The sequence below is a fragment of the Misgurnus anguillicaudatus genome, chromosome 1, assembly GCF_027580225.2.
Source record: "Misgurnus anguillicaudatus chromosome 1, ASM2758022v2, whole genome shotgun sequence".
Lineage (NCBI taxonomy): Eukaryota > Metazoa > Chordata > Actinopteri > Cypriniformes > Cobitidae > Misgurnus > Misgurnus anguillicaudatus.
In genome coordinates, this window is record NC_073337.2 from 1,286,141 (window position 1) to 1,300,627 (window position 14,487).

The 14,487-nt window shown below is 44.3% G+C and overlaps 1 long non-coding RNA gene across 2 annotated transcripts; it reads right to left on the minus strand.

Annotated features, from left to right (window-relative positions):
• Window positions 1-10,390: 10,390 nt before the first annotated feature.
• Window positions 10,391-14,411, minus strand: LOC141368795 (uncharacterized). 2 transcript variants are annotated; one of them, XR_012372126.1, is made up of 6 exons: window positions 13,711-14,409; window positions 13,107-13,268; window positions 11,960-12,036; window positions 10,982-11,042; window positions 10,745-10,886; window positions 10,391-10,532 (listed from the first exon to the last, which is right to left on the minus strand). It is a non-coding gene; the product is annotated as an uncharacterized lncRNA (long non-coding RNA). The 2 variants fall into 2 exon arrangements; XR_012372125.1 differs by having other exon boundaries at window positions 13,107-14,411.
• Window positions 14,412-14,487: the final 76 nt, after the last annotated feature.

A 14,487-nucleotide genomic window follows, 5' to 3' on the forward strand; every position in this document is an offset into this window, starting at 1 on the left:
GGGAACGGAGACGTCACGTCCCGTCGCCACAGGTGCTGCCACCTGCTGTTTAGGCCGGTCACCTTCCGGCTTTCTCAGCGAACGGAAGCTGGTTTCCTTGTTTGCACGTGCGCCTTATATACGCACCTGGCGGGGCGGCGCCAGCATTATGCAAATATCTCAATGCCAAGTTCATTGGCGTTTTTTGTAGTATTCGAAGCAGATTGGTCTCTCTAAGCGAGTTCCCAATTCGTCGGTCACGACGTGACGTCTCCGTTCCCTCCTTCAGGGAACGAGGGCTACATCCGTAACCGAGACGTTTTTAGTGCCATATAGCACCGGTGAAGCACCAGTGAAGCACCTGTGTAGAACCAAATAGTGCTTTGTAGAACCATATGTGGTGCTATAGTGGTGCTATATGGCCCCTATATGGTTCTACACAGGTGCTTCACTGGTGCTTCACCGGTGCTATATGGCACTAAAAACGGTTCTTCTATGATTACGATTGAAATCAACAGTTTTGGTGCTATATAGCACCGTTTGTTTTTTTAGAGTGTAGTTTAGTAAAAAAAATATTGAAACTATAAATAAATATTCTGCATCCATTTTGGGTGTGCTACTGTGGGTGGCTCCGGCACACCCGTGGCTACGCCCCTGCCATGACCCAAATCTCGTTCGCACATCACCGCAATATTTATCATCTGTTTACAAACGTCGCCACATCTCGGTGAGTATACCATAAAGTGTCTGTTTGTTCGATATTAAATTCATTATATGTCGTTTTTAAACCAGATAGATCGGCTTCTAAATGTTCTCTGAGTTGTATTGGTCATCTATATTACATTCTTTCTAAAAGCTAGTCACGTTATGTTAGTCACCATTATCATAACGCGACAGATCCTCGATCATTTTATTATATTAATATTTTTGGAATTAACAGTTAACTACCAATGTACTTCTACTGTGGTATTTTGTGTATTTGTGTGTATTTTGTGTGTATTTAGTACACAAATCGTACCATGTTTTTACCGCAGTTAGTCTACTACTTCTACTGTGGTATTTTGTAGTACAGTAACAGCAAACCTTATGGACAGTAGTTCAGCCCTTTCATACATAGTAAAAAAACAGTAGTAACAACAACAACAACAACAACAACATGCTTTTAATACATTTGATGTGCAATTCAGAAATCTTTAGACATTCAGTTCTTTCTTTTTTGGTCAGTTTTATTCTATTTTGTAGTACAGTAACAGCAAACCTTATGCTTTTACCACAGTAGTTGAGCCTTTTTATACATAGTAAAAAACAGTAACAACAACACCATGCTTTTAATACATTTGATGTACAATTCAGAATTCTTTACACACTAAAAAACAATGGGTTAAAAACAACCCAAATTGGGTTGTTTTTAACCTAACTGCTGGGTAAATATAGGACAGAACCCATATGGGGTTAAATTAACCCAAGAAGTTGGGTTAATAATTTTAACCCAGCCAATGGGTTGTTTTTTCTACCAAAAACTTGGGTTATTTTTTACTAAAATGATGGGTTAATTTGACTTCATAAATGGGTTAAAAATGTATATAGGGTTATTTTTATTCCTTTTAAAATTATCATTTAAAATTAAAAACCACAAGATAAACAAACAGGTCAACATTGTATTAACTTTATTTTTCATTAATATTTTTTAGCATATTACACTTTGTGTAATGTAACAAATACAATGTGTGTAACGTACACTTTGTACACAATAGCTCAATCAAAAATTCAGGAGATCATACAAAACTATAAATACAATAAATAAAATTCCATTTTTAAACAATTTTAAACAACTTCTTCACTTGCCTCTAATTGCAAAATTGTAAGGGGTGGTTTCACGGACAGGGATTGGCTTAAGCCAGGACTAGTCCTTAGTTATTAATTAGGAAATATAACAAGTTTGAACAAACATATCTTAATAAAAACATTACTTGTGTGCATTTTGAGGGGAAACAAAGGGCACTGATGTATTTTAAGATATGTCAGTGCAAGTAGTTTTCAGTTTGGACAGCTCTTAGGGCGTTTTCACATCTGTAATTCGGTTCATTTGGTCCGGACCAAAAGCAAAAAATTATACATTGTAACTTTTTTAGCAGATTTGGTTCCATTTCACACCACACTGATTGCTCTGATCCGCACCAATTGAAACGAACCAAAATTCTGTCATGTAATAAGATCAACATCACTCATTGGCCGCATGTATTTGAACGTATTTCCTAAACGGCTTCACGATTGGTCAGAATCAACGGCTTGAAAACAACGGTTTAATGCACTACAAACGGCGAAGACAAAAAATTTTCGAGGCTCCGCCCGCACCTCCTCGCAACTCCAGGTATGTCCGCGATTTGTCATTGTGCTAAAATTGCTAATAGAAACGGTCAACAAACACTTCCTCATCCGATAATGCACTGCGCAGTTGACTACGGCAGCTGGTTTAGTCCAAAATGCGCAGTACTTTTGCAGTTAGGTCGGTTCGATCTCAGATCGTGTTCTCACCACAGACGAACCGCTCTAGAGTTCGTTTGAAAGCGAACCGAGACCACCTCTGCAAGCTGGTCTCGGTCCGCTTGTTTGGTCCGCTTTTGGTGCGCACCAGAGTTCGATTGCTGCATTCTCACCTGCCCAAACGAACTGCACCAACTGAGCAATCGAACTCTGGTACGATTCAATCAAACTAAACAAGGCAGGTGTGAAAACTCCCTTACATTTACTTTAGTCTAGGACTAGTCTTATCCTTGTCTGTGAAACCGCCCTATACGTTTTAACATTTTTAAAAAAATTATGAAATTCATTAAATACCTTTAAGAACAACTGTTTGTTACAAAGCAGTATTGCTTTAGTCTACATTATGAACACACACAAAAAAACTATGAAATACAGCATTTTGCCAGTGTAACATTTCATAAACATGTCATTAATATTCATCAAGTAATACTCTTCCTTAAAGGTGCTCTAAGCGAATTCACACGTTTTAGACCATAAAACATTTTTTATTACATACAGCAAACATCTCCTCACTATCTGCTTGCTGCCTGTCCGCTGATCAAACTGTAAAAAACGTGATCTCTTTAGACAGCCCAGGATCCACAAACTGCAATAAAAATAAAGTGGCCAAACCTACTACCAGAAAGGATAACAAAGTGTTCCAGCCAATTAACGACAAGAAGGATTTGGGGGTGAGGGTTGGGCGCGTTCATGAAAGCACGGAAGGGAGGGAAGGAGTTAGCTACGCTCCGTTTGTTTGAAAACAGTTCAAACATCAACAAAAAGTAACGTCACACAGATTCGCTTAGAGCACCTTTAAGTCTGTAAAAAAAAAACTAAAATGATAACTCTTGTACCTGAAACCCAGTCTATTCAAAAAACCTCTTGTCATTTACTTGCAAGTGTTATGATTTCGGTCTTATTGGCTGCTTTGTCTTTGTTTCACTATGTGTTGTGTTTTTGTTTTGACAGCTCCACACGTGCGCGTCTTCCACCTGGTGATCTCATTACCTCTGACTTCTCTCACCTGCGACCCGCACCTGATTCTCATTATTGTCCAATCCGGTTTGATTTAAATTCCCCTCGTTTCCTTTGTTCTTTGCAAGTTCGTCTTTGTATGTACCTGCCCGCTAGCTTGTCTAGTTCTAGTCCTGTGTAGTCTGTTATCTGTTTCTCGTTTGATTTATGCACCGAGCTCTCTGCTGCCTTGTCTCCAGATTTCCCGTCCTGCCGTCAGTCTCTCCCGATTAGTGTGTCTCCATCATCCAGCTGAGAACTCTCTGTCTGTGGTCTCTTCGAGCGCTGCTTCACACCGTGCGCTGTCCAGCCGCAGTGCGCTTTCGGGCGCGTAATTCTGCGCTTCTCTTGGACCTCCGCAGTGCGCTTTCGGGCGCGTAATTCTGCGCTTCTCTTGGACCTCTGCAGTGCGCTGTCCAGCACGGATTCTGCTGATGTATTGACCGCCTCTCTCTCTCTCCCACCATGATTCCCTCACTGTGCCCTGTGAGGATTTCAGCAAGTTTTAAGTGGATGTCCTACTGTGTTTCCCACTTTGTGACTTTTGCATTTTACATACACACACACACTAATACATGAAGACATTGATTATTTTATTATACATACCCACTGATTCAATTCATTAAAAACCCTCTGCATTGGGATCCTTGAGTTGTGTCGTTCATAACAGGACGAACTTGCCAAGTTATGGATCCCGCGGAGGTCGACGCCCTCCGATCTGCTCTCGCCCAGCAGGGCTCATGGTTGGGTCAACACTCGGCCCGTCTCACCACCACGACACAGGAGGTCGAGGATTTATCCACACGCATGTCCGACCTTTCCTCTCGCCTTGACCAAGTGCGGCAGAACACCTCGCAACCTAGTCAGCAGCATGAGACGGAGCCCCATGCCTCAGCCCCACCACCATATGATGGCGATCCTGCATCTTGTCGAGCGTTTCTGTCACAATGTTCTTTAGTCTTTGCCCTCCAGCCACGCCGTTATGCTTCTGAGCGCACCCGGGTTGCTTTTGTCATTACTCTGCTGACTGGCAAGGCTCGTGAGTGGGCTACAGCTGTGTGGGATGCCGGCGATCCTTGCTGCCGATCCTTTGATGAATTTCGCGAGGAGATGGAGAAACTTTTTGATCGCTCCGTTCGCGGGGATGCCGCTGCGGCTCGGTTGGCACATTTGGTCCAAGGAAAGCACTCTGTCACCGAGTACGCCATCAAATTCAAGACCTTAGCGGCTGCCTGCCACTGGAATGAAGCGGCTCTTCGAGCGCAGTTTGTCGAGGGGTTGACAGACGGACTTCAGGATGAGATCGCTATTCACGATCTTCCCCCCACTCTGGATGCCATCATGGATCTTGCTCTTCGGATCGAAGCTCGGAGGATGCTTCGCAGTCAGCGCCGTTCTCTGCGACAACGTGTGTTTGTGGATGAGACTTCCATTACTTCCTCGGCCCCTGTGTCATCCCCAGCCGAGTCGGAACCCATGCAATTGGGGCGCATGCGCCTGTCACAGAGAGAGAGAGAGAGGCGGTTACAGAATGCCCTCTGTCTCTATTGTGGTAAGCCCGGACATTTCGCCAAGACTTGCCCGTTAAAAGTCGCCGCCCATCAGTGAATACGGGAGTCCTGGTGGGCGCCACTTCTTCAAAACTCTCCCCAGTTTCCAGTACTCAACTCCCCGTCATGTTGTCCTTCGCCGGGCAGGACTATCCATCCACTGCCCTTCTCGACTCTGGCGCGGAGGGCAACTTCATTGATGAAGCGCTGGTTCGCGCCTGGGGTATCCCGGTTGTCCCTCTCCAATCTCCTTTGGATGTCTGGTCCCTAAAGGGGCAGCAGATGGCGCGGATTACACACTGCACTTCTCCTGTGAGTCTCTCTGTGTCTGGTAATCATCGTGAGGAGATTGTGTTGCATATCCTTCATGCTTCTCTATCTCCTATTATTTTAGGGCATGGGTGGTTAGTGCAACACAATCCTCACGTTGATTGGCAGCATAGTGTTATCTTGTCTTGGTCTCAGTCTTGTCATGTGTCATGTCTTGGTTCTGCTGTTTCTGGTTCTGTTCTTTCTCTTCCTCAGGTTCCGGCAGTCGATTTGACCGGGGTCCCGGCGGAGTATGCGGATATCGCTCAGGTGTTTAGTAAAGCCCGGGCCACCTCCCTTCCTCTTCACCGGCCATATGATTGCGCTATTGATCTCCTCCCCGGCACTTCTCCGCCTAAAGGTAGACTTTATTCTTTGTCGAGTCCTGAGAGAGAGGCTATGGACCAGTATATTAATGATGCTCTGCGTGCCGGTCTCATCCGTCCCTCCACCTCGCCCGCAGGGGCGGGGTTTTTCTTTGTTGAAAAGAAGGACGGCTCCCTGCGTCCTTGTATTGACTATAGGGGATTAAATGACATTACTGTTAAGAATAGGTACCCTTCCTTTAATGTCTACTGCGTTTGAGCTTTTGCAGGGAGCGCAGGTCTTTACTAAACTAGATCTACGCAATGCCTATCATCTGGTGCGTATAAGAGAGGGAGATGAGTGGAAGACAGCATTTAATACCCCTACTGGACACTTTGAGTACTGCGTTCTGCCTTTCGGGCTTTGTAACGCTCCCTCAGTCTTCCAAACTCTGGTGAATGATGTGCTGAGAGACATGATTAACAAGTTTGTCTTTGTGTACATAGATGATATTCTCATCTTTTCCCCCTCTATGCAGGAACACACTCAGCATGTCCGCCGAGTCTTACGCCGGTTGTTAGAGAATAAGTTGTTTGTTAAGGCGGAGAAGTGCGAATTCCATCGTAAGTCAGTTTCGTTCTTGGGGTTTGTTGTTGCCCCAGGTGAGATCCGTCCCGACCCAGCCAAGATCAAAGCGGTTGCCGAATGGCCAGTCCCCGAGTCCCGTAAGGATTTATTAAGATTTCTGGGCTTCGCCAATTTTTACCGGCGATTTATCAGAAATTATGGTCAGGTTGCTCAGCCTCTTACTGCTCTCACTTCCACTAAGGAGAGGTTTGTCTGGAATTCTAGTGCTCAGGAGGCCTTTGATAATTTAAAGTCCCGGTTTATCTCTGCTCCTGTTCTCTCTATTCCAGATCCGGCTGCTCAATTTATTGTGGAGGTGGATGCTTCGGATGTCGGGGTAGGCGCCGTTTTGTCTCAGCGGTCTGCTAAGGATGGCAAGGTGCATCCCTGTGCCTTTTTCTCCCATCGGTTAAACCCAGCAGAGCGAAATTATGACATAGGTAATCGGGAGCTGCTGGCGGTCAGACTGGCTTTGGGTGAGTGGCGTCACTGGTTGGAGGGGACCTCGGAGCCCTTCCTGGTCTGGACGGATCATAAGAATCTCGAATACATCCGTTCAGCCAGGAGGTTATCTTCTCGTCAGGCTCGTTGGGCACTCTTCTTTGACAGATTTAACTTCACCCTCTCGTACCGGCCCGGTTCAAAGAATACCAAGCCCGACGCTCTCTCTCGTTTGTTCGAAAGTCCCGGTTCTGATAGGGACGAAACCATCCTCCCTGAGGGGCGGGTGGTGGGTGCCCTGCGCTGGGGAATAGAACAACGGGTGAGACGGGCCGGCCGGGAGGGGGAAGTGCCAGAGGGGTGCCCAGCGGGTCGATTGTGGGTGCCGAATGCGCTTCGCTCCGAGGTCATCCGGTGGGGTCACGAGTCCAAGTTTGTTTGCCATCCGGGGGTTCGGAGAACGTTGGCTACCATACGTCAGCGTTTCTGGTGGCCCTCTATGGGTCCTGATGTCAGACAGTTTGTGTTAGCCTGTCAGGTTTGTGCCCGCAATAAGGCCTCTCATCAAGCCCCTATTGGTCTGCTTAAACCGTTACCCATCCCCTCTCGTCCTTGGTCACATATCGCCATCGATTTTGTAACCAATTTGCCTAGTTCTAAGGGAAACACTGTTGTTTTGACCATTGTGGACCGCTTCTCCAAGGCGGTTCATTTTGTCCCTTTGCCCAAGTTACCCACTGCCAAGGAAACTGCCCAGGTAATGATCGAACACGTCTTTCGCTTACATGGTCTGCCCACAGACGTTGTTTCAGATAGGGGTCCTCAGTTTATTTCTCGTTTCTGGCAGGAATTTTGTAGACAAATAGGCTCCACAGCTAGCTTGTCTTCAGGGTATCATCCTCAGACCAACGGGCAATGTGAACGGGCTAACCAAGATTTAGGTAGAGCTCTCCGCTGTCTGACATCGCAATATCCGAGCTCCTGGTGCCAACAGTTACCTTGGGTTGAATACGCCCATAATTCTCTCCCTGTTTCTTCCCTTAACATGTCCCCATTTGAAGCGTCCATGGGGTTTCAGCCCCCTTTATTCCCGTCACAAGAACCTGATGCGGTGGTTCCGTCTGCACTAGCTTTTGTCCGTCGTTGCAAACGCACCTGGAGAAAGGCTAGATTTACGTTGCGTCAGGTTTCCAGACGAACCAAAGCCGCGGCCGATCGTCACCGTAGAACCGCGCCCCGCTTTATCTGTGGGCAGAAAGTATGGCTTTCGTCCAAGGATTTACCTCTCCGTGAGCCTTCTCGCAAGCTGGCTCCACGATTCCTTGGGCCATACAGCATTGTTAAGGTCATTAATCCCGTGACGGTCAGGCTCAGATTGCCCCCAGCACTCGGTCGGGTTCACCCAGTTTTTCATGTGTCTAAACTGAAGCCTGTGTATTTTTCCCACCTTAATCCTGTTCCCTCTGCCCCCACCCCTCCCACCCCTCAGCTTATAGATGGTGCCCCTGTGTATTCAGTTAAGTCTTTACTGGATGTGCGTCGCCGGGGTAGGGGATTTCAATATCTCGTAGACTGGGAAGGATATGGTCCGGAGGAGAGGTGTTGGGTACCGGCCCGGGACATTCTGGACCCTGGGCTGATAGAGGATCTCCGCCGGCGACGGGGTGAGCCTCCTCATGGACCGCCCGGTGGCGGTCGTGGGGGGGGAGTCCTGTTATGATTTCGGTCTTATTGGCTGCTTTGTCTTTGTTTCACTATGTGTTGTGTTTTTGTTTTGACAGCTCCACACGTGCGCGTCTTCCACCTGGTGATCTCATTACCTCTGACTTCTCTCACCTGCGACCCGCACCTGATTCTCATTATTGTCCAATCCGGTTTGATTTAAATTCCCCTCGTTTCCTTTGTTCTTTGCAAGTTCGTCTTTGTATGTACCTGCCCGCTAGCTTGTCTAGTTCTAGTCCTGTGTAGTCTGTTATCTGTTTCTCGTTTGATTTATGCACCGAGCTCTCTGCTGCCTTGTCTCCAGATTTCCCGTCCTGCCGTCAGTCTCTCCCGATTAGTGTGTCTCCATCATCCAGCTGAGAACTCTCTGTCTGTGGTCTCTTCGAGCGCTGCTTCACACCGTGCGCTGTCCAGCCGCAGTGCGCTTTCGGGCGCGTAATTCTGCGCTTCTCTTGGACCTCCGCAGTGCGCTTTCGGGCGCGTAATTCTGCGCTTCTCTTGGACCTCTGCAGTGCGCTGTCCAGCACGGATTCTGCTGATGTATTGACCGCCTCTCTCTCTCTCCCACCAGGATTCCCTCTCTGTGCCCTGTGAGGATTTCAGCAAGTTTTAAGTGGATGTCCTACTGTGTTTCCCACTTTGTGACTTTTGCATTTTACATACACACACACACTAATACATGAAGACATTGATTATTTTATTATACATACCCACTGATTCAATTCATTAAAAACCCTCTGCATTGGGATCCTTGAGTTGTGTCGTTCATAACAGCAAGAATGTAGTGCTTCTACTACCCCAATCAAAGTGCCTTGTCCTAAGTTTCTCCTCCAAGGAAGACGAATGCCTGGGACTCATCTGTCCATTTTCAAGTGACAGGAAATAAGGGTTTAGTCCTGATGCTTCAGCCTGCTGGAGGTACTCCATATTTGTTCCAACCTAAAGGACACACAATGCAAATGAGTTAAGGTGAATCTTGGGGGGTGTCAGGGTGTGGGTGATGGGTTTGGGAGTTATTACACCTTGATCTTGCCCACTTTAAGACAGCCACTATTAACATATGGCGCTTTTCCATTGCATAGTACCCCACGGTTTGGTTTAGTTTGGGTCGGGTCAGCCTACTTTTGGGAGCTTTTCCATTAGGTGCAGTACGTGGTACCCGATACTTTTTTCGTACCACCTCGGTTGGGGTTCCAAGCGACCCGAGCTGATACCAAACGTGACGCGAAAACACTGTAGATCACTGATTGGTCTGAAAGAAACGTCACTAACAGCGTCATCGCTGTTAGCTTTACCTTTAGTGCTAGCTTGCGCTGTCTCGAGCAAACATGTTGTCATTTGTGCTCTGCTATAAGTTCCCAAACTCCCTTTTAGCCATGAAAAACATCCACAGGTTGAAAATCAGGGACACCATAACTTTTTCTTCCAGACTTGAAGTTTGTGGCGGAACATTCGCGATGAGCACGTCAGCATTATATGCTTAAATGCAACTTCAGTGAGGCTCAGCGGAGCGCCGTCGGCTGACGCCTCGGGTGTTTGAACAAAAACCGTGATGTGAGACAGTGGTAGTGATAAACGCGATGTGCAAACATCTATTTGTGGTGGCCAATTTTAATTTTGTGGCAGACTGAGAAATAAATAAACATATCGGAATATACAACGACGCTCTCCTCTCACTTGTATGATGTCACAGCAGTATTCAGCGCAAATATAACGACACGCCTATAATCCCTCCCACTGCGAAGTGATACTAAACTCAATGGAAAAGCTAACCACGCCAAAGTGAGGTGAGCTGACCCGACCCAAACTAAACTAAACCGTGGGGTACTATGCAATGGAAAAGCGCCATAAATGTCCCAAACTTTTGAATGGTAGTTTATTTAAATACCTGGTAAATAAAGTATTAAAGTAAATTTCTTGATTTGTACTTACAGGCTGAATGTCGATGAAAGCTTTTTTGCCATCATCAATGCTGGGCCAGACTTTTTCTGGCAGTTTTGAAGGGTGGAGGTGGAAGCAAAACAGGGAGCAGCTTTAATGCAAGATTTCCCTTTGCATCTGTAGCAGCAGAAATTGAAAAGCAATATGTTCAGATAATGTCGGTTAACTGTCTGGCATTTCAAATAAATGAAGATGAGTGGAGAAAGTGCCAAATCTCCCAACAGCAATTATTGTCAAAAAAATTTTTCATTAATTTATCAGTGGGTGTCTTTATTAAATTGCTATTAGTAAATCTGGCCCATAATATGAAAATAGTTGAGAAACTTTACCTTGTGTCATCTCCTCAACTGAACATGGAAGCTTTGCTTCTGGTTTAGAAAAATGCAAGATCCTATCGGTATATCAAGGGAGCCATTTCTCGAAGAGTTTTGGAGCTGCATCCTGGTGTAATGTGTAAAAGTCTTGTGCAATCTAAATGCAAAAATAACAAAAAAACAACTTCTAAAATACTAGAAGACTAAATAAAACTCTTGTTACCACATGATAAGGACAAAATATTAACATACCATGCCTGGGGTAGTTAGCCTGGGGTAGTTAGCCTAGGAAACTCATGGAAACTCAGACCACCTAAAACAGAAAAACACAAACTTTCATCAGACTTTCTATCAATATAGATAATAGACCAGGGGTGGCGAACGTCGGTCCTGGAGAGCCACAGCCCTGCAGTTTTTTTGCTCCAACCCTGATTAAGGCTATGTTTACACGTGGGCGGCTATTTTCAAACGGACATTTCAACCTCTCCGGTTTCAAAAATAATATCGTGCACACATGTCAGTTTTCAGAAAAGTGTTTATTTACACGTACGCGTGCATATATGCCGTCAAGAGAAGCTCAAGCCCACATAAGCCAATCACCGGCAGCGCTGGTGGTGACGCAAACTGGTTCTTCATGTTGGAGGGAGGAGTTGTTGCAGTAGGTGATCGATGACGTCAAAGTACCGCGAGAGGGAGTTGAGGAATCACACGTAGAGGTCTAATTTCAAATCGCTCTCGCGGTACTTTGACATCATTCGTCTGTCGGTTCTTGCAACGCCGCATGAAGTCAAACACACGTAAAATTGCTGACCTCCGAGCACTCGTCTCTGTTCCTCGACATAATGGAGCAGCTGTATTTGCAAATACAAACACACGAAACAAGTTTGCACAAACATAAATGTGATCTTGGAAGCGTTCAGAGTAGCAGTCACATGTAAACATAGGTCGCACTTTTGACGTAGGTGCAAGCTCTGGCGCATACTCTGTGACGTTGCCTGCTTAAACATCCATTTGTCTCAGTTTACGTGCAACCGAAGATTTTCAAGATCTCCACTCTGGCCGGAGTTTTAAGAAACAATCTGTTTCAGAGGCGAGTTCTCCGTTTGTGTGTAAACGAGGGGCACAAACGAAGGTATATCTCTCAGTTTTTAAAAATAACCATGTACGTATAAACAGAGCTTAAACCTCACCTGTCTGAAGGTTTCTAGTAACTCTTTAGACCTTGATTACCTGTTCAGGTGTGTTTGATTAGAGCTGGAGCTAAACTCTGCAGGACTGCGGCTCTCCACGACCGACATTCGCCACCCCTGTAATAGACCATTCATACTTATTCATTTGTTTAGGTGATTTCAAATGTCAACATTGGGTTTCAGAGATCATGCACCCCACCTTTAATTTACTTGTCACCACCTGCTGGCATTAATGTTGCACTTAAGAGAAACTATATTTGAAGCATTGTCACTGTCGAAAAGACGATTTAATCTCTTTTGATCGTTTTCGTAGACCAGCAGTGTTTATATCTTAACTATAAAGATTTATTCCAGTACTTCTGGAATAACATATATCTGAATGTTTGTTTCATACGTTACATTACACATAAACTGCTTTCGCTGGATAAGCACGGAGGCAGATTTGAATGTCACAGAGTGTGATTAGGCTTTAATGGACATTTTAAAGTTAGTTGAATCCTGTCATTTATAAACAACTTCCGGTAAACTCCGCTAAGAATACATAACAACAAAGTCTTTTTAGAGTAGTTAATTTCTGACACCAAGCAAAATAAACAACAAGTAAATTACCTCAGTTCTTATTTCATAGCTAAAGCGTATAAAAAACTACACTGAGCTAACGTTGCTAAGTAAAATGTGTACTATAATGTATACATTGTTAACTACAAATCGGCTATCAAACCTCCCTTCACATGGTCATGATCGCCGTTTCCCCCTGCCTTTAGGAAACCAAAACATTTGTTATTTTTGACGAGGTAATTTGTTCCAGAATTCATTTGAGGCACTAGTCACCATTAAACCGGAAGTAAACACCAGACGCGTACCCGCGACCCCGTGCGTCCGATGCAGAGTCGTATAATGATAATAATAATTATTATTATTATACGACTCTGGTCCGATGAAACGGTCTATACTCATAATAATAAAGTATAATTATAGTCCAATGGTAATCGCCATTATTACCATATTAAATATATTGTCCAACGTTACCGCGTTCTGTGGTAAAAACGCGCATCTGCTCACAAAAAGTTATTTCAAGCACTCGACTGATGTTGTTGACTAAACGTAACGTTAATGAAATGCCCTCGTTGTAGGACAACACTTTTGCCATTAGGTATCGATTAAATGATACAAAGACAAATACAGACCTTTATTTCACCAGAAAAGAACCGCTGAAGAATGTCTGCTTGTAAAGTCCTGCTGTATTTCTCCTCCTGACGATCCAAAATCCCCGCGACAGATGATCCATGAAAGGGGTTGTTTTGACCCAGCAGCAGCACTGCTGTACAGCGGGGGATGGGCTGCTTTAACTGTTCGTGTACAAAAAATGGTTTTCAGAAATTAATTACCAGAGATTTGTTACGGGCTGTAATTGTCAAAAATCTAATTTTAATAATACGAAAATGCAAAGAATGCATTTACTTTAACTTACATTAATCTCGTTTTAAGTTAACAGTTAACTGGGCTTTGAAGTAACGTAAATGTCATCATATAACGTTAGTTAAGAAGAAACTTAAGGCTTTGTCCAAAGGGGACGTTTAAAACATTAAACAAAAACAGTAGAAAACGTATTTACTATCCAACGGGCATATCAAACAAGCCAACCTAAACGAACGAAGCTGGCGGCGTATTTAATGCCATGTAAAACTGAATGTAATGGCACTTACGTCTTTATATAGCCATCGATATTATGATACGTGTATAAATAGGTTTAAAAATATATGTTATATGAATAAATATGTTGATACGAACCTTATTTCTCCAAATATTACTGTGCGTTGCATCCACCTCAAATTCAGTCAGCCTGTGCTGCACCTGAATCTGCGCCGAGTTGATTTGACCCAATGAGCTGGGTTGTTGAGTCCGGGAGGGGGAGGGGGTGTATTGATTCCACTCTCAGTGAAAATTACCCAGAAAATAACCCAGTGGTGGGGTTACATAAAACTACCCAAAAAACTACCCAAGACTGCGAAAATAACCCAAAAAAATTACCCAAATGGCTTAACCCCACATTTGGGTAGAAAAAATAACCCCGTATTTTTTAGAGTGTAGACATTCAGATCTTTCTTTTTTGGTCAGTTTTATTCTATTGCCGTTTTATTTATTTATTTATCTTATTATATAGTCTTATGATAGTGGGCGGATCTTGGGGTTTGTTGTAAATAGTTATACACATACAATGTTTAGTAAATAAAGAATTAAAAAAAATATCTCCAACTCACTCACTCACTCACTCACTAACTCAATCACTCACTCACTCACTCACTCACTCACTCACTCACTCACTCACTCACTCACTCTCCAACTCATTCATTCACACACTGACACACACAAGGCACCTGGATCCAGAACACGCCAGTGTAGTGCTTGCTACAAAACCTGCAAATACTGCGGAGTAAAGATTATACAAAAGAAAAACTTGAAAGCCCCAAAAGTAAAATTTAATGATCAGTGGGCAGCCAAATAAAAAAAACATGCCAATTCTAACAAAATTATGAACTGTGTGGACTTGCTTGTAAGTCTCATTTA